This window comes from Pinus tabuliformis, chromosome 8, assembly GCF_031772625.1.
Source record: "Pinus tabuliformis cultivar Carrire ecotype Pingquan chromosome 8, CPIR1, whole genome shotgun sequence".
In the NCBI taxonomy this organism is placed as follows: domain Eukaryota; kingdom Viridiplantae; phylum Streptophyta; class Pinopsida; order Pinales; family Pinaceae; genus Pinus; species Pinus tabuliformis.
The window spans coordinates 1,511,136,649-1,511,157,371 of record NC_142294.1 but is presented as its reverse complement, the minus strand read 5'-3'; the positions used below and the strand labels follow the sequence as shown (position 1 = coordinate 1,511,157,371).

At 36.8% G+C, this 20,723-nt stretch overlaps 1 pseudogene; it reads left to right on the top strand.

Annotated features, from left to right (window-relative positions):
* The first annotated feature begins 700 nt into the window (after positions 1-700).
* On the top strand, positions 701-8,121 carry LOC149241616 (F-box protein PP2-B15-like; annotated as a pseudogene).
* The last annotated feature ends 12,602 nt before the right edge of the window (positions 8,122-20,723 follow it).

Genomic DNA, 20,723 nt, shown 5'->3' with positions numbered 1-20,723 from the left:
AATAATAATAATAATAATGATGTTGTTATTTTACCTCTCGTAAAATTTATATAATTTAGAGATTCTTTGAAAAGATAAAAAATTAATTTTAATTAAATTTATTTAGAATTTTATTTTTATATAAAACCATTCTAAATCACAATCCATTTAAAAGGATTGATAGTGTGACCAATAATAAAGAATTTTACATGATGCACCCTTCAGTCGGTAACTGTACTTAATGGTCATTTGCTTAAGTCAACGGTAAGGAGTCAATTTTAACGGCATGTCAAATTATTTTAACATTGACACAATTAACGCAAAACGGCAAATGTCTGAAATTTGGTTTGGTTTTAGATTTCAGCACATAAAATTATACTGTTTTTTCCAATCAACTACCCAGAGAATTCATAGATGTTTACCCATTACACATCACCCGCCACAATGCAACCGCTTAACATTGTTTTTTAAAATTGAGAGAACGGGTAGCGAAAGTGTGGAAACCGTCAAATTTGACTGACCGCCTCGGTTTTAAATTCCAATCGTGCTTGCCACTAATCCTTGCATCATCCGGCCATCACGGATCCTGCGTGATCCCAGAGAAACCATACCTTACAAGTTTTTGACCACACAATTCTACGATCATTCCCTATTTGGAGTTTGTCATTCAGTAGTTTCTGCATAAGGAGTGCTTCTGCTGATGAGAGCCAAGGCGAGCAGCATGGAGAATTCAAGTGAGATCGATCTGCCGGAGTTGCCAGAGAGCTGTATATCCGCCATTCTCTCCTTCACTACTCCGCGCGACGTCTGCAGACTCTCAGCCGTCTCCAGACTGTTCACATCTGCAGCCGATAGCGACTCCCTTTGGCACAAATTCATTCCTCAACAAATCTACCAGATCCTACCCAAGGCAGTCACTCCCGTCGCATTTGCTTCAAGGAAAGAGCTATATTTTCGTCTCTGCAATTTTATTCTGATAGAGATTTTGGCTGGAACAATCCACAGCGAAGATCGGTTACATGTTATCTGCGACGGAATTATCCATCAAATGGGGCAGCGACCAACGCTATTGGAGTTGGGTTTCCAGAGGCGACTCCAGGTTTAGTATCAATCTTATTAAGTGGATAAGCTTGTGTATTTCAAACTAAGTTTTTTATAATTTTAATTTAATTATTGAATGGATAATAGAAATTTAAATTGTACGGTCTAATACTAATTGGTTAGAAAAATAGAAGATGCAAAATACAAATTTAACACACAAAACACAAAACACATTATGTTTGGCTTTTTTTATGGATGAATTAAATTTGATTATTACACTAAACGAGGGAAGAATATTTATACTTTTTAGACTAGCTGTACCTAAAATAACTCAACATTCAAATATAACTTAATTCGAACTTACTCTACTTGAGTCGACTAAGTTAACTGACTCACTCTCTTAAATTTAGTCGAAATTACTCTACTTGAGTCGACTAAGTTAACTTGCTGACTCTCCTAAATTTAGCCCAACTCTCACATGACAGCGCTGATTAGAATTAGAATTAAATGGTATGTTTAATCTTGGCGGGATTAAATGGTATGTTTAATCTTGGCGATGACATTAAACCTTTTCATGTTCTTGTTGTGGGTTCTTGTTGTGGGTTCAGATTGAGGGTGTTAGAAATCTGCTATTAGAAACAGCAAATGCTTTTAGCGTTAAAGCAGTTTCTAATCTTAATGTGACCCGATCTAATCTTAAAGCATTTAGATCTTATCTTAAAGCAGTTTCTAATCTAAAGCATTAGATCTTAAGCGTTGAATTGGTATATGATGGACATACCAAATTAAAGTTAAAAAATATATAAAGGATTGGGTCATCTCTCTCCCACACAAGAGTTGTATTCTTCTCCATCAAGAAACACATAAAGGAAGTGAGGGCAAGAGGAGAGAAACCGAATTCTGAGAAGAAGACAGAAGACAAAAGACAGAAGATGGCAGCCATTACATCTTCCGCTGTTAGTCAAGGTATGTCATCTTAAACAACATATTATGTTCTGAATGTGAAATATTTGGTATTGATGATCTTTGGGCTGTTAGTAGCTATATTTTACATTTGGTATCAGAGCCACAATCAATAACTGAATATTTCCTATGATTGCAATTGATCTGTTCTGTGCTTTACTTATGTGATTGAGCCTTCGGGAAATTGTGGGGGTTTCATGAAATGATCACGAAACAAAACCACTCACACCCCTAGCCCCTGGACGAAGGAAGAAATGTTCTCCTCTCTGCAGAGCCATACCTCCTCAATATGCTTTGCATCTCTTCTTCGTTTTGAATTCTCCCGTCTCTGCCTAAGTTAATTCTCACAATAATATATACAGCCATTCTCTCCATATTTCCGTAATCGGATGATACTTCTGATTTTTCTGTTGCTGTCATCGTGAAAAAGATTTGCGTTTGTTTGCTGAGGAAATTTAGTGTTGGTAGACTCTCGAAGCGTATAGCTGAGAGTCTGTGAACATGGGTATTATGGCTTGTTCACTGGGATCCCGTATGCCTACTCTGTGGAGCACAAGCTTCTTTCGTCACAAGCGCTTTCTCTAGTAGAGCTATTATCAGAAGAACTTTAGGAAGCGAGGGGTAGTTGTCTGTATTAAATAAAAATGGCATCCAATGGGATTATGTTCAATGCTTCCAATCGAAATTTGATCGTCATGGTGAATGAAACTCCATCCTTCGAAGCTAATCAAGTTTCGATCTTTCCTTGGCCAACGCTGGTTTTAAATTTTGGATTTTAGGGCAAGATTTATGCACTTTTGGCATTGTTTGAAATTTGGGCATAAAAGTATGTAGTGCGGGGATGCAAAAATACAGCTGAGCTTGTGAGCTGTTAGCATCTATCAAACCGCGTCGTTCCTCTTAATGTTTACGCGGTGAAAATTATGTCTCCGAAGACTTTCTTCCCTCATGTGTTGCATTCTCACGATTAGCATATAAGGCATTAAAGACTGCCATGCTGTGTTTTGAAGCCTAGTTACAGAACCTCTCATTAATATCTATTAATGCCAGTAACAGAACCTTGAATTATCTCTGAGCGTTGAAAGATTGTGAAATCTTCGAATTTCCCAGTAATTGTTCTGAGACTGATTGTTTTGCATCAAGTATGTGTTATAAATCATTTATGCACATGAGATTTATGATTTTGTTAATCACCAAAGTGGTCAAAATCAGAATGTTGTTTTGCATAAGGTATGTGTTATAAATTATTTATGCACATGAGAATTATGATTTTGTTAATCACCAAAGTGGTCAAAATCAGAATAATCATTTAGTGCATAAGTGACATAATGATTGCCAGTTATAATAATACCAATTAAAAACTGGCGTCACTAATGATAGAACTTGAGAACTTACCCAAAGGAAAGTCTTGTTCTATAACTAGTTGACATGATGAGGTTTGATAGATATTTTGATTAAATAAATATTGATCATCCAAAGATGTCAGTTCTATTTAATTGAATATATTTATTACCTACTTATGTTTTGGTATTTAATTATGTTACGTATAAGATAGTATCTACCCAAAGGAGTGCTATATTATACTATTATGTTTACATCTGAATCGCGTTAGTTATGAGCTTATAGTTATTTCATTTTTTATTTGCAGGTTATCTATCTTTCGTATGTTTTGAATCAAATTTAGTTGAAGTTCCTATTAATACATGGTGGCTTGATACTGGTGCTACAACTCATGTTTCCAACAATATGCAGGGATTTCTTACGATCCGAACCATAAATCCAAATGAAGATCGTTTTCTTTTTATGGGAAACGGAATGAAATCTTCAATTGAAGGCATTGGGACTTATCGTCTAATTCTAGAAAGTGGATATGTATTAGACTTATACAGTACCCTTTATGTACCTTCATTATCTAGAAACCTTATTTCCGCAAGTAAATTGGATATTTCTGGTTTTAGATGTATGATTGGATCTGGTTGTTTTGATTTATATAAGAAGACTGATAATGTTGGTTCTGGTATTCTAATTGATGGTTTATATAAATTGAAACTGAATGACACTTATGCGAATTCCTTGTTGAATGTAGTAAATAATGTTGGATGTAAACGTAGCAGGTTGAATGAAAATTCTGCTTTCTTGTGGCATAAACGACTAGGTCATATATCCAAAGAAAGAATGATGAGATTAGTAAGTAATGAAATTTTGACAAATTTGGACTTTAGTGATCTAGAATTATGTGTGGATTGTATTAAAGGTAAACAAACCAAACATAATAAGAAAGGAGCCACTAGAAGCAGCCAGCTTCTTGAAATAATACACACTGATATTTGCGGACCTATGGACACTCCAGCCTTTAATGGAGAAAAGTATTTCATCACTTTCATTGACGATTTTTCCCGTTATGGTTATGTCTATTTGCTTCATGAAAAATCTCAATCTGTGAATGTCCTTGAGACGTTTGTAAAGGAAGTTGAGAGGCAATTAGATAAAAAGGTGAAAATCATAAGGTCTGATAGAGGTGGTGAATATTATGGTAAATATAATGAGTCAGGCCAGTGTCCAGGTCCATTTGCAAAATTCCTCGAAAGTCATGGCATATGTGCGCAATACACAATGCCAGGTACACCACAGCAAAATGGTGTAGCAGAAAGGCGCAATAGGACGTTAATGGATATGATTAGGAGTATGATGTTAGATTCTACACTACCTAATAATTTGTGGTCGTATGCTCTCAAAACCACTAACTATTTGTTGAATAGGGTTCCTAGTAAAGCTGTTCAAAAGACTCCTTTTGAGTTATGGACTAACAGGAAACCTAGCTTAAGACACCTGCATGTTTGGGGTTGTCCAGCGGAAGAGAGAATTTATAATCCACATGAAAAGAAATTAAATTCTCGAACGATCAATGGGTATTTTTTAGGTTACCCTGAGAAATCTAAAGGGTATGTGTTTTACTGTCCTAATCATAGTCCAAGAATTGTAGAAACTGGTAATGCAAGATTCATTGAGAATGGTGAAGTCAGTGGGAGTACTAGAAGAGAAATAGTAGAAATAAAGGAAACAAGGGTAAATGTTACATTGCCTAGAATAGTTCCTCCATCTACTATTACTCCAAATGTTGTTCCAGCTGTTGTAGAACAGCATGATGATAATGAACAACATATAAATGAAGAAGTACATCCTGAAGGAAATGACTTACATAATGCTGATATGCATGAACCACAACAAGTAGCATTAAGAAAACCTCAAAGAAATCGTAGGTCAGCTATTTCTGATGATTATGTGGTTTATATGCAAGAATCAGATTATGATATTGGAATCAATAAGGATCCAGTTTCGTTTTCACATGTTGTAGAAAGTAAAGAGTCAAAGGAATGGATTAATGCCATGAAAGAAGAAATGAAATCCATGCAACATAATGAAGTTTGGGATCTCGTTGAGTTACCACATGGCTGTAAAAGAGTCGGATGCAAATGGGTTTTTAAAACCAAACACGACTCTAGTGGTAATATCGAACGGTATAAAGCTAGACTTGTTGCTAAGGGTTACACTCAGAAAGATGGTGTTGATTACAAGGAGACATTTTCTCCTGTTTCGAAAAAGGACTCACTAAGAATAATAATGGCATTAGTAGCTCATTATGATTTGGAGTTGCATCAAATGGATGTGAAAACAGCCTTTCTGAATGGAGATCTTGATGAGGATGTTTATATGGATCAACCTGAGGGTTTTTCTGTAGAAGGTAAAGAACAATTGGTGTGTAAACTTAAGAAGTCAATATATGGGCTTAAACAAGCATCCCGGCAATGGTATATTAAGTTCAATACCATTATTACATCTTTTGGTTTTAAGGAAAATACGGTTGATCACTGTATATACCTAAAGATCAGTGGGAGCAAGTTTATTTTTCTGGTCCTTTATGTTGATGACATCTTGCTTGCTGCAAATAATTTAAGTATATTGCATGAGACTAAGGAATTTCTCTCAACGAACTTTGAAATGAAAGATATGGGAGAGGCATCCTATGTGATTGGAATAGAAATATTCCGTGATCGATCACAAGGAATATTGGGATTGTCTCAGAAAGGATATGTCGAAAGGATTCTAGAGAGATTTGGAATGAGTAAGTGTTCACCTGGAATAGTTCCTGTACAGAAAGGTGATAAATTCAATCTCATGCAATGTCCTAAGAATGATGTTGAACAAAAGGAAATGGAATCAATTACATATGCATCTGTTGTTAGTAGCCTAATGTATGTTCAAACCTGTACTAGACCGGATATCAGCTTTGCGGTCTGTATGTTAGGGAGGTATCAAAGTAATCCAGGAAGGGAACATTGGCAAGCTGCAAAGAAATTTTTGAGGTACTTACAAGGCACGAAAGATTACATGCTCATGTGTAGAAGATCCAATGAATCAGAGGTGATTGGATATAGCGATTCAGATTTTGCTGGATGCATCGATACTAGAAAATCGACTTTTGGTTACCTGTTTATGTTTGCTCAAGGTGCCATATCATGGAAAAGTGCGAAACAGACTATCGTTGCTTCAGCCACTATGGAGGCGGAATTTGTGGCATGTTTTGAAGCCACAATTCATGCATTATGGTTGCGGAACTTTATTTCAGGACTTTCGGTTGTCGACACCATTAGCAAGCCGCTGAAAATTTATTGTGATAACTTTGCAGCAGTATTTTTCTCAAAGAACGACAAGTACTCTAAAGGTGCCAAACATATAGAACTGAAGTATCTTGTTGTGAAAGATGAGGTTCAGAAACAAAGAGTGTCAATCATGCACATCAGGACAGAACTTATCATTGCAGACCCTTTGACGAAAGGGTTACAACCAAAACAATTTAAGGAAGATGTTCAAAGAATGGGTCTTGGTTGTATTAATAATAATTGATGTGTGACATTCTGAGCTCTTTTATGTGTTTCTGATATACAATTATGTGTCTCTTGTTTTAATGTAGTAGTACGTATTTTATGTAATTTTAAACAAGAAAGAGTCTTATAAAGATATTATGTTTAATCATTATGATATAAGACATTATGTGGACCATTATGCTGTTTTATATAAATTATGAGTATGAATTGATGGATTGCTGGTATTGTAGTATATGGAAGGGAATGCATTGAATTAATAGTGCACAACCACCATAACTCTCAACAATTTATCATAGTATGATGTTCAACACTTAATATTATGAATAGTCGGGTCAAGTGGGAGAATGTTAGAAATCTGATATTGGAAACAGCAAATGCTTTTAACGTTAAAGCAGTTTCTAATCTTAATGTGACCCGATCTAATCTTAAAGCATTTAGATCTTATCTTAAAGCAGTTTCTAATCTAAAGCATTAGATCTTAAGCGTTGAATTGGTATATGATGGACGTACCAGATTAGAATTAAAAAATATATAAAGGATTGGGTCCTCTCTCTCCCACACAAGAGTTGTATTCTTCTCCATCAAGAAACACATAAAGGAAGTGAGGGCAAGAGGAGAGAAACCGAATTCTGAGAAGAAGACAGAAGACAGAAGACAGAAGATGGCAGCCATTACATCTTCCGCTGTTAGTCAAGGTATGTCATCTTAAACAACATATTAAGTTCTGGATGTGAAATATTTGGTATTGATGATCTTTGGGCTGTTAGTAGCTATATTTTACAGAGGGTGCTTGCAGAGTTAATAATGGTTTGGTGGTTCGATGTCTCTGGCCAATTCGACTGCAGGCTTTTGTCTGTGGATACCCAATACAAAGTGGTGTTTGTGCTTAAATTTGCAGAGCATTCCTATGGCTGGAGTGCACTACCAATTAGGTTTTCAGTTACAGGGCCGGACGGACAAGAAAGGGAATCCAGCCCCGTATTCATGAAAAGGAAAAAGGCTCATAAAGACCCAAATGAAGAAGAATCAGAAAATTTTGATGATAATCATGATTATGATTATATTTTTTATGACGATGGTGAATGCATAGAAATAGTGGCAGGAGAATTCATGGTGAAAACAAGTGAAGGAGAAGATGGTCCTTCTGACATGGAGTGTAAATTTAGTATGAGAGAAGTGGAGTCAAATGATCAGAAATCTGGTTTTAGATGGAGTCAGGATTGAACCAGTAAATAGTAGTGTTGGTGTTTAGTGCCAGAGTTTGTGTTTCTTTAGTTTTGTTAGCTTAGAGGGTTAATGACAATGTCTTTTAGGTGATGGCCTCAAAACCATCAGGTTTGTTCAAATCTCTGTCAGGTCAATTTTATTTTTCATTTGATAGTTGGCATTTACACATAAAACAAAAAAATATTATCACCTCTTTTCGATCATGTAGTCTGACCAATGCTGATGATACTTTATCAATAACTTGGAAAAATAGATGGTAATTTTTGACATTAGAATTCCTCGTATTCATTAAACCATACGGAATGGATACCGTTTTGGATACTAATTTAATATGGGAATGAGACTCAGAAATAAAACGCACCAACAAATCCAATGACACCACAAAATGACTGCTCGAGAAAAATTCAGCGTTTTGGATACTAATTTAATATGGGAATGACATATAGAGATAAATTGAGTTTAATTGTGTGGTTTAATTTATTAATTTTAATTTAATTAACACAAACTTATGATCTATTATAATTATGAAAATACTTATTTATTCAAGTTTAGCATGTTATAATTAGTGGAAAATATGTTTATATTGAGTTTAATTGTGCAGATTCATCCATTAATTTCAAATTAACTAGCACAACTTTATAATCCATCATAAATATGAAAATGCTTATTTCATGTATCTTAATGTTGTTTGAAAATTAAAAAATTCATAAAAACTAAAATATTATTATTATTATTTATAAAAAAATGATGTATAACTTAAATTTATATAAATTAAAAAAACCTTATATTGAAGATCCTTAACTATGGTGATTCATAACTACTTTATCAAGGAGATTCTTAATGTGTATATAGGCTTTGTAAAAATACTATAGGTCAATACTATGGTTTGTGAATAGAACATGTCCAAAAAACCATATCTTATTTCATGGCACTTATTCATTTGACATTTTTTTAATTAATCAATTTAATTAAAATGGTAAAAAAATGGCATAATTGCTTTGAAAACAAATATCGATCTTTGATTTCTGGATACTATTAAGAATATTCTACAAAATTCTATGGAAGTTAAATCCTTACCATCTATTTAATAGTTATTAATAATTAAATTAACATTATGAAAGCCCTATTCCAAAAGAGACATGCCTATGAACATAATTAATTTTATCATTATTTATTATAATATTCCTACTTGATATTTTTTTATATGTTTTCTCCTTAAACAAAAAAAATCCAAAACTTCAAAACATTCTTCTTACAATGCTATAGGGAAAGTAATTACACCATATTTATTATAAAAAAATTACATCTACATCATATGTTAATAGCTAAAATTAATTTGGTTGTAGCTTTTATAAATATTCAATAATTTAGCAAGAAGAACTAAATCAATTGTTTAACCTTTTTCTTGTGCTTCAAATTCCAAAATATTCCTAAAATCTCCAATCCACTTAAAAATTGCCCATAACAAAATATATAATAATTCAATCTCTAATTTTTATGCAGCTGTCCATAATAATATTCCCTCATTCCAGTTGTTTAAAAATGCCTCTTTACATAAATTTGATAAATGCCAGGATTATTTCGTAATATCACTCCCTCCATCTAAACATGAAAATTTTAAGTTCATTGTATTATTAACATGGAGTTGTTGTAACCCCAATTATTTCTCTTAGCCACATTAAAAATCACATTATTAGTCCCTCCCAGCTGGCAATGGCATGGGAGCTGGCAATGGCATGGGAGTATAGTAATCAAAATTTTGAAGTGATTATTAGTTTTTAGGTCAACATCGCATATTTTACATATTTTACACTGCATTCTATTTTGCAGTTTTATTTTGCCTCTTCCCGAGGTGGGGAGGCAAAACCATATCATATATTTATCTTTGCTCGACATTATGAAACTGTTTGGAAACTGGTTGGAGAGGCAAAACCATATCATATATTTATCTTTGCTTGACATTATGAAACTGGTTGGAGAGGCAAAACCATATCATATATTTATCTTTGCTCCACATTATGAAACTGGTTGGAGAGGCAAAAACATATCATATATTTATCTTTGCTCCACATTATGAAACTAGTTGCTTGTCACTTTGAAACTGGTGAAGTTATAACATTAAATTCTACGTCATAAACAACTGCTACTGAGGTATTAGTACATTTCAATCTGGAGAAAAGTCATCCCTACATTTCAATCTGGAGAAAAGTCATCCCTGCCATGTCAAACCATGCCTGATCATCCCTGCCTTGTCAAACCATGCCCTGTCGTGTCAAAATTGTAGTTTTCATAACAGCAACCGACTTTACTTGTCTACGTTAAAATGAAATGAAAGCATCTTAAAATGAAAGCAAAGCGAAAGAAAAGCATCTGTTAAGATGAAAAAAGCATCTCCAATACAAAGACACATAACGAGCTGACCTCTGCCTCTGCGTAATGTTCGTCTTCGTCTTGATTTTCTGTGTGTTTTCCAGGAACTACAGCGATGGACCAGCACATGGACTCCATCTGGGAGCTATGGTGTTGTTGCTAGAGCACTTGGATATGGAGCTATGGGTAGAGCACTCGGATATTGAGTGGTGATTGTTCTGTACACACGTATATGGAGTGGTTCCTGTTCTGTATGAATCAGCCAAAATCAAGGCATATAGCCCCATTCAAATGAGCAAAAACGAAACAATTATAAGAAATTAGGCAAGTGACAGGAAGATTTAGAGGGAACTAAAGTATGTTTTATTGTTGTTATTTTTTTTTACCCTATTATACATTGACAAATTGAATAGCAGAGAATAAAAAAACAATTTTCTCTAGTTATGTGATTCAAATGAAAATATTCAAATTACCCTCTTTACCTAAGAACAAGAACAATTCATATAGTGATTTACTGTTTCCGAGGATTTGGTGAGGTCGAATGATAGTCTGTTCTTCTTGGAGACTAAATTTCCCATGTTTTATTTCAGGTCTCAGATAGTAGTTTGTCCGTTGCAGTCGACAACTCTTCACGCATCACCGAAATCCTGCACGACAACATACAATTCAGTTTGTTAATCCTCGAAAGTCCTTTAAAACATAAGCATATACTCATAGCTCTGGTACAGTACCCAGAGTTTATCACCAGGTCTGGTGAGAAATGGAAGAGTGCATTAATGAATGACTCATCCCCAAAACTTAAGGCCCTAGAGCAGAAGCCTCAAGATTACCCTGTCTAAGCACTATCTCAGTAGTATATGAGTTAAAGCCAAATCCTGTAATCAACATAGAATTTGAAGACAAGGAGTAGCTAATCAAGCATTACGCAAACCTATAACAGAATAAGGGTCCAGTAGCAGATATATTCAAGAAACAAGCCATTCAAAAGACTCTTTATCTCGATTCATCAGATGTTCAAGATACCTTTCCTAAGTCTCCAACACAGGCAGACATCCTAGAATGTGAAGAAACTATGCTAGGAGATAGACTCTCTCGGCGTCTGAGATTAATATACTCAAATTCAACAATCAAATTTGAACCCATGATCTCACTATAAGTATGTTGTAATTGAATTTTACACAGAGGGATGCATTTCAAAATAAAAGAAACTACCAAACCACCTCTCTCTTCGGTCGAGCGGCCTCAGCAAGCTTGCCTCTGTTGGCCATGATTCCTGGTGGGTTTTTGTTGAGTAGGCCTCTAACCCTACTATTTCTGTTTGTCTTTGTTGCTGGTGAGGTTGTCTTTCTTGTTGCTGATGTTTCCTTTGCTGCAGTTTTGCAGGTGGTTGTCTAGATGAGGAGTGTTTTTTGAAGCAAGGAAATAACCAGCCAACTTGCAAATACCCTAACCAAGAGCAACAGTGGCGTAAACAAAGGTGGCAGATCCACTCTTTTCTGGTCCTATTCCCAGTCCCTCAATGAATTCCAAGCCCAGATCCTAAATATCGAGACACAAAAATGCCCAAAAATGCCAGGCAGGCAACCTGAAACAAACGTCGTTGTTGGGATTTTGATAAGTTGGTGTTTTTACGATTTTTATTTTCTCTTACCAAGTGGTTGTCTTCCTCAGAGACATGAAGACAGGTTTCATTTTCTATGAGCATGTCAGGTTTCATTTTCTTTTTCTGACCACGTGGTTTCCTCTGCCAGGTGTGACTGTGTGCCTGATTCTTTCTTCGACTCGCTATATCTTTCTTGTGGGGTCTTGCAATCATTGATGGCTAGACACTCTTTGGGCCATTCTTGTGCTCCTTTTGTTTGTGGCAGTGAATGTGCTAGTTGACCGAGCAGAAGAAATTAAATCAACATAAAAGCAGGCGGAGGCTATGGTTGTATATAAAGATCCATATGGCCTCTAGCAACAGATCGATAGCTTGCTCTTGGGTGCTCTTGCTAGCTTCCCCACCATTCATCCGTCCAACTAGAGTGAAAATGTCAAAGCCAGGAGTACAACTAGGAAAACATCTGACAATTTAAGTGCCTATTCCTGTTCCATAATACGCAGATGTTGATCCTAGCATTGCAGATTCATAACCGTATACAGATCCTATTTACTGAATCTCATAACCACCCCTATAGATCGAAACCCATTTTGACTCTACTGGAAAAGGCTACTTGACATGTACACGTTATTTGAAACAGCCTTTACGGATTGGAACACATGCATCAGATGATCCAAGAACAATTTTATACTTCTATTAGGTTGAACCAAGCCCACTCACATCACTACTAACCATTATGAGAACGAGGAAGCATTACCAACTTCATTCGATTACGAGTTGCCATCGGAGCGGAACTTCTTTTGGAAAGCCAACTTTAAGGACTCTGTTTTGTCGTCTTTTTTTACCCAATTATTCACACTATCGCTAGGTTCCAATCTTGATCCATTGTTCTTATTGCTATCATCTATTCCTCCACCGCTTTGTAGCTTTTTAGCTTTCCCCACGAAAGCAAGAACTAGCTGCGTGCACCCTATCTTATTAGTCCCTGCCATCTGGCATCCGGCAGGGACTATTGTAATCGTTCAATGCCGACTTAGCATTAGTTCAATGCTTTCTCCATCTGTTATACGGCGGTTATACTAAAGTCGTGTGAGGTTTTATGTGCACATAACCAAAGTCGCATTCGGGGTTAAACTTTCTCATCTTATTTGGCCTCTTCCCGAGGCGGAAGAGGCCTGACCATGGGTTATATTGGTTTTAAGGCTGCTGCATTTTGGCTAACCGTAAAAGGGCTTGTTTTAATGTTAACATTAGTTTTGAAACATTAAATGTTGGGATGGGCAGATAGTTACAAGCAACCTATGATAAGTTCATTAGCATAAGTTCATTATCAATCGCAGGTAATTACTACAAGTGTGTTCGCATGTGTTACAGGTGGATGATGCAGCGCAGCTGTGCTCTGCTTTATAATCGTCTTCCACCTGCTCTTTTGTGCGTCGTCTTCCACCTGCTCTTTTGTGCGTTGTCTGCTTTCGTTTTGTGAACAAGGTATCGTCTTCTTAACCAAATGCATCCTCATCTATTTTGAATATATGCTTATACTGTAATGGAATCTGAGACCAAGTTGCCTAACCATCTAACTTAGCAATTGTCTAGCCTTGAAGGTTGAACGCTACGGACCTGCTGGAGAGGCTGAGAGGAAAGAGGCTCATGTTCGTCGGAGACTCCATCAGTCGTCTGAGCTTTCTTTCTTTGTTATAATGCCTTGCGTCCATGCATCCTCTTGCAGATGTTTCAGGTTCAGGTAAATGTAGCATGACCAGTGCTCAGGCGGCATAGCTCCACCACAGCAACAAATCTATGAGGCCGTTGGGCTCCATCCATGCTGTATTTGCTACTGTCATGATCAGTGTCTTGTTTGGCATCGAAACGTTCCTTCGAAAACAGTGTCTGTTCTGCATGATCCGAGTCTTATTCAACCTGCACAGATAGGTATGAATACTTTTGAGTACAAACTGTAAATTAAGAAATTGTTTTTCACTTTTGTCGTTGAAAAATTCCTTTATATTTCTTGCAATTTATGAAATTTTTGAGGAAATGCACCACATACCCAATACAGACGGTAATTGAGAACCCTAATTTGAAAACGGCAGCTGACAGTTAACATACTGACCGAAATGAATTTATTGCAGGAAGCAGGGAATTACTGGGTGAGGTCTGTAATGGTTTGTGTACGAAATTTAGGGTCTCTTTTCACCGATTTCTAATCTATTTTCTTAACTCCAATGCCAGGTTTGTCATTAGCGCCCAGGATCTCAGCGAATGATTTAGGTAATGAGCGAATGATTTAGGTAATGATGCCCCTACATGTTATGGTTCAAGTTGTTTTGTTTCCTTTCATCGAATGACTGCGGCAATATTATTATTGCTACAATTCACATAGTTCTGGGTTTCTGGTAGGTACAAAACATGGGGTTCAAAATAATTCTCTACATTCTTGCTTGCGACTCCTGCATCTAATCTACAGGGTTCTGAATCCTATTTTTAATTGGATGTGTTTATTCTGACAGGAAATGCATTGCAGCTAATTCTGGTGTTTACTTAGAAAACAAACAGAGCGAGAAACAAAAAACAAAGTGAATTTACTACCCGCGACAAAGAATTCCATGGATTCTTCCAAGAACAGCAGATCAAGGTTTCAGACACCCCCAGCGTCATCGCCATCGCCTTCGCCTGCACCTTCGTTCGGGAGCAGGAACTGGAACAGCCCCAGATTCGAATTCGGCGAACAAAATGCAGTCCTTTATATGAGTCTGCGGCGCCCTCAGAAGACAGTGGCCGCAGCCGCATTTCTTCCTTTGATGCCTTCAACAAAGGAACTTGTTTTTACTCTGTCCTTCTCTCTGCTCACCGAATCCACCCTTACCCTTCTTACTGCATTCGATTCAAAAACAGGAGGACTTTGTCTGATATCTAATGACTCCCTAATACCTCTACTTCTCTGCCCAGAAATAGGTCTTCCAGTAGCAACTAAATCATCAGACACAAGATCGCCACTGTAAATCCTTGATCAATGTTATCAGTCCGAAACTCTTTTGCATTTTCAGCAGTCACGGTGGACGTCGAGTCGGGTAAACCGAGAACAAAGGTCTTCTGCTCACTATTGCTTTCATAAGAAAATGAATGAAAAGTTCCCATCGTTTCCTTGTTGTTGAGCATCTCTTCTCTCCCTCCAAGTCCACCGACCACACCAGTGGAATCTGCCTCGCCGTTTCCCACGCCTGAGGCAATATCAGTGAATCCAGTGCTAGAGAAATACTTACCACCATCAACATCATCGTTTGACGGGTGGAGAGTGGCTTCACGCGTGGAGAGCTACTTCTGAAAGGGCTTCACGCGTGGAGTTTTAATGAGTCATTCGAACGTGCCACATACACCTTTGATTTGGTTCCTAGTCTGTTTCTCGCTTGAGTTCTTAAAAAACATCACTCACGTCGGATAAAAGGGATTTTTCTAGAGTTTTATTGTTGGCATGAATGGTCGTGCAAGTGTTGTTCAATAGTGGAGATCAATTTGGTTTAATCCAAGGGTTATCGTTTGATTGGAACAAACACTAACCGTTTTCCCTGGTCTCTCTCCGTTCATTGGACCTTTTTTCCACTTTTTTGGGTTCCACATAGTGTAGCTGTGGGGTTTGAAAGCATCTCTACATGTGCTTTAATTCGTACTTGCCATTTTGCCGCCCGAGACACCTATAGATTTTCTATCATAGCACTCCTTGTCTACAAGGGAAAGAGGAACGGCTCGCACATTAATTCACATCAATTTGTAGTTTCATAGTAGTGTGACTGCTGAAAATGCAAAAGAGTTTCGGACTGATAACATTGATCAAGGATTTACACCCGCCATGTATTCATCATGTGGCTTGAAGAAGACCTATTTCTGGGTAGAGGAGTAGCATCACTTGGTGCAAGTTTGATTTCAACGATGCTGTATACAGAAGCTGCATTTTGCTTCTTAAAAACTCAGTTCATTGTTTTACTTCACGCAGGGACTCGTTGCGTCGCAGCTCCCCTTGTTTAGATTAGCAATCACATTTATTGTTCACATTCTCTCCTTACTCTATTAATATCTCTACACATTTAGATACATTCAAACATTATTACATGGATAAAAGTTACGTCATATTTATTATTAACATTTATATCCATTGTTTAAATGTTTCCCTTTATCCCATGGAATTTTCGCAATACCATCATGATTTATTCTTTGCTAGTATCACTCCCCACTTGGACTCCTCTCTAAATTTAATGTTTTAAGCAAATAACATGATTATTATTAGGGAGATGTGTAACTAAGTTTAAAAAATAAATAAAATGATTTTTTTTTTTTTTCAATTTTTTTAAGAAGTTTTTGTCTAGCAAAAGACTATAGTATTTGTCATTAATTCTAGATTATTTTGTTGTCTCTTTGTAATTTTAACTAAAGTTTTCATTTTAAAAAGTTATAATTCTTAATCTTCAATTTATTTTAAAAAAATAAAATTTATTTAAAATTTTCTAAACCAAATACATTTTTAAGCTAAAAATTTGAAAATTCAAAGATTACTCTACAAAAATTTATCCCCATAACTCTAATCTAAATAAAATTATATAAAACCACAATAAAACTAATCAATTCCAACTCTCATTCAATCACGTTCACATACTTCAAAAGATTGAGGAGTCAGTGCGCACTCCTGATCCATACACTCTTCAATCATTTCCACTCTTTTGAAACCTTACCGAAACAAAGGGATATGGATGAGTATAGCAGTGCAAGACTTCCTCTAGACCTTGGGCTTTCTCTAGGAAATGTGAATGGGCCTCCTCTGCAGTTAGGCCTGTTTCCGTTAGCCCTGTCTGACTCGCGCTGTGCACTTTGCCCTGGATTGGTGTTGGTAGCGAGAGATCACGCGGAGAACTGAAGGCTCCTATCCATCCGGTACCTGTGCCATGGCATTAATGTGTCCTCGTTCAACAACACCGTTAATGTGTCCTCGTTCAACAACACCGCATATCACAACGCGACCAACACCGCATATCATCTGCCCACCATGGTACAGAATGGATCGGAACGTTCGATTCTCCGCCTGATCTCTCGCTACCCCACCACTTCTTCCTGCTCATCACTATTAACATTTAAACAACTGAAAGGATGACCAAAATACCATTAAAGTAAAAGTCAATCTATTCTTAACAATTGGTTTTAACAGGAGTTGAATAGGACAAGAACACACCAATCCAGGGCTAACGGAAATGGGCTTGACTGCAGAGGAGGCCCATTCACATTTCCTTCAGAATGCCCCTAACCTAGAGAACGCCCTGTACTGCTATCTTGATACATATACCTGTGTTTCATTAAGCTTTCAAGAGAGTGGAAATGATTGAAGACTATAAAATAGAAAGGGATATTATATAGGAGCACATAAATGGCGATGGATCCGGAGTGCGCCCTGACAGCTCAATTTTTATTAGTGATTATCACAGTAAATTTAGACTCTTAAAATGATAAAAAGGTTGACCAAGTAAAACAAGGTTTACATTATTCCCAATATAAACCTAACTGCAAAATGGGAATGTTCTGGGGCTAACGGAAACCGCCACTGCAGAGGAGCCCCATTCATATTTTCTTGAGAAACATTCCCATTCACATATTTTCCTCTTGTTGCTGTCCCATTGCCAATACCCACACCTAAAGAAATGCCTGAACTGCAATCTTGTTGCACACCTAATGAAAGTTTCCCTCCACTATTATACTGTGGCACACGGAGGCCTGGACACAGCAATCAGTTTTAACTAGTGATAAACAGCAGAAATATACGAATTGATGGTCAGGTCTTCTCCCATTACAAAGTTCTGCAGCCGGAGTCAGTGGAAGTACTGTGGTTAACGGAAATAGATCTAACAGCAGAGAACTTCCATTCACATTTCTTTGCAAAACGTGACTGTCCCTTTACCAATACGCAAGCCTAAAGAGAGCTCTGCACTGCAATCCTGATCCATACCCCTTTGTTTCGTCAAAGGTTTAAATAGCATGGCAATGATTGAAGTGAAGGGATTTCTTTAGGTTTGGGTATCGGTAATGGGACAAACGAAGTACCGGGTTAACGGAAATATGTCTAACTGCGGAGGAGACCCATTCAGATTTCTTTGTGAAAAGTAGATTTCATTTTTTTTTTTTTTAAGAAAGGTAAAAACATACCTAGTTTTATTAAAAGAGAAGTAGTTCCAGTTGACTTTGGAACCTTTGTTTCTAGTGAAAAAAACATTGGCTGTCCCATTCTGTACCTACAGAGGTCTATCAAATATTTTTTTCCAGCTATGATGGTTGTCATTACATTATCCACTCACTGTTTTTTAAACTAAGCATGTACCTCAAATCTCTCATGCCGGCGAAATAACTTTAAAAAAATTGTCATATTTCAGATCATTACATACGTTTTTATTCATAACCTCCCAAAAGAACTTGATTTTTCCCCGCTCGATAATAAACCCTTCTTAAACTAAAACATGTACCTCGAATCTTTCAGGACGGCTAAATAACTTTAAAAAAATTGTAATGTTTCAGATCATTACATACATTTTTATTCATAACCTCCCAAACAAAACAAAAAAAATCATATTTGAATGACTCCATTCTCGATCTGTGAGAATTTGATTTTCCCCGATCCATGATAAACCCTGTGGGAATTTCTGGTTAATCCAAACAAAATACAGTGGAAAAATCTTCTATTTCCACTGTTGAAAATTTTCTCATAAATTCCGAAACAACAAAAATATAATTCAAAAACACAAAAAACCGAGTATAAAATAATACTCTACTTTGCCTCACGATCAAAAATTGATCAAAATAATACTCTGCAGCAACGCAGTTTTTTTCCAGTTGCTGTAACTTGTGTTGCAGCAACGTTGTTGTTGGTGTTGCAGCAACGTAATTTTTTTACGTCAATTATTTTTTGAGTTACGGTGTAACAGCAACGGAGATTTTTGACGTCAAGTATTTTTCGACTTACGGTGTAAGAGAAACACTCAGAAAGAAACTTCTATTTATGAACGATAAACTAACTGATAAAAATAAGCCTTCCTCACGTAGAGGGATTTCCACAACTCCTATTACAAAACATCTTCCTCTTTAACAGAGGGATTTACCAATCTATGCTAAAGAGCATCTTCCTCTTTAACAGAGGGATTTACCAGTCTATGCTGAAAAGCATCTTCTTCTTGATAGAAGGATTCACCAAACACTATGCTTGAAAAGCACCTTCCTCTTGACAGAGGGATTCACCAAACAATGTGCTTGAAAAGCACCTTCCTCTTGATAGAGGGATTCACCAAAAGAACGCTTATGTTCCACACAAATAACATTTATCTCTTAACAGAGGAATTCCAACATGCCTGCTTCAGAGGCACTTCAATCTGTCCAAATTGACATTGCTGTGTCTGTCTGATATTTTACACTACTCTGTGTAAAACTTTCAATACATATATCCTGCTGCATATACAGTTGTCTCAGCACTGCTTGTCTCAGTTACTCTCTCTCTTAGCACTGCTATCTCAGCACTGTGTCTCAGTACTGTTGTTTCAGCATCTCTGTCTCAGCACTCTGTTTCAACAACTCTATCTCAGCAACTCTATCTCAGCACTGCTGTTTCAGCATCTCTGTCTCATAGCAAACAATCTTAAAACATTCAAATCTGCACTGATGTGCTTTTCACTATTCTGGAAACATTTTTCTTCACGTTGTTGCGTGCTCTCATCTGCTCTCTATATATTTCCCCTGTTTCTATTTCTATTTCTGTTTCTGCTTCTATATCTTTCTTCACTGCTGTGTCTGCATTTTATAGTGCAGGAAAGGGTCATCACCGCTTTAACTTGCTGATGAAGTCTCTGCTGTACTCAGCTACTCATAATGAATAAAATATGATCTTTTTGACATTCTTCTTTGCTTCTTGAGTCGGTTGTGTGGAAACCCATAACTGATAAATGATGTGTCGGCTCGAGGCTAGTTCTTTCCTTCTCGGCCATGCTTCAGCCGTTCTGCTCATTAATACAGTTGTTGAGAAGTAATGGTGTAGCGCTGGATCTGATCTTTCCTCCTTCGAGAACTCAAAAATAATTAAAGAGTGAAAAGATGGTAATGGCGGTGGCTTAAAAGATCAGGAATAAATGTGGGGCGCCGGATCAAGACAAATGAATAAAATAGCTGCTGCTGTTCAACTGTTCACTGCAGTTCTACCGCAGATACACCGACTCTTTTGTAAGTCCTCTATTGCGGCTCGCTGATGCGATATCGGCGATGTCCCGCATCGCTGCTGCTGCACAACAGTTGGAATTAATATTCCAACACTCCCCTTTTAATTTCAACTGCTGGGCGTTCAATCATACCCAGACATTTCATAAAAAACTCAAAACTTTTCTGATCCAATGGTTTGGTCAGAATATCAGCAACCTGCTCCTTCTCTGTTGTCATGGGAGATTTAATTCCATATCTCTTCCTTATAAGAAGATCTTCATCAAAGAATGACTGTTAATACAGTTCATCAATAATGATAAAAAATTACAGGCTCCCCTTTAGTATATGCATTATCTTCTTTCGGTAGAATCTTCTCAAAAGAAACTTAGATCGGCTCGAGAGCTCAAGGGACTTTTGGACTGTATTTTCTTCCTTCTCCA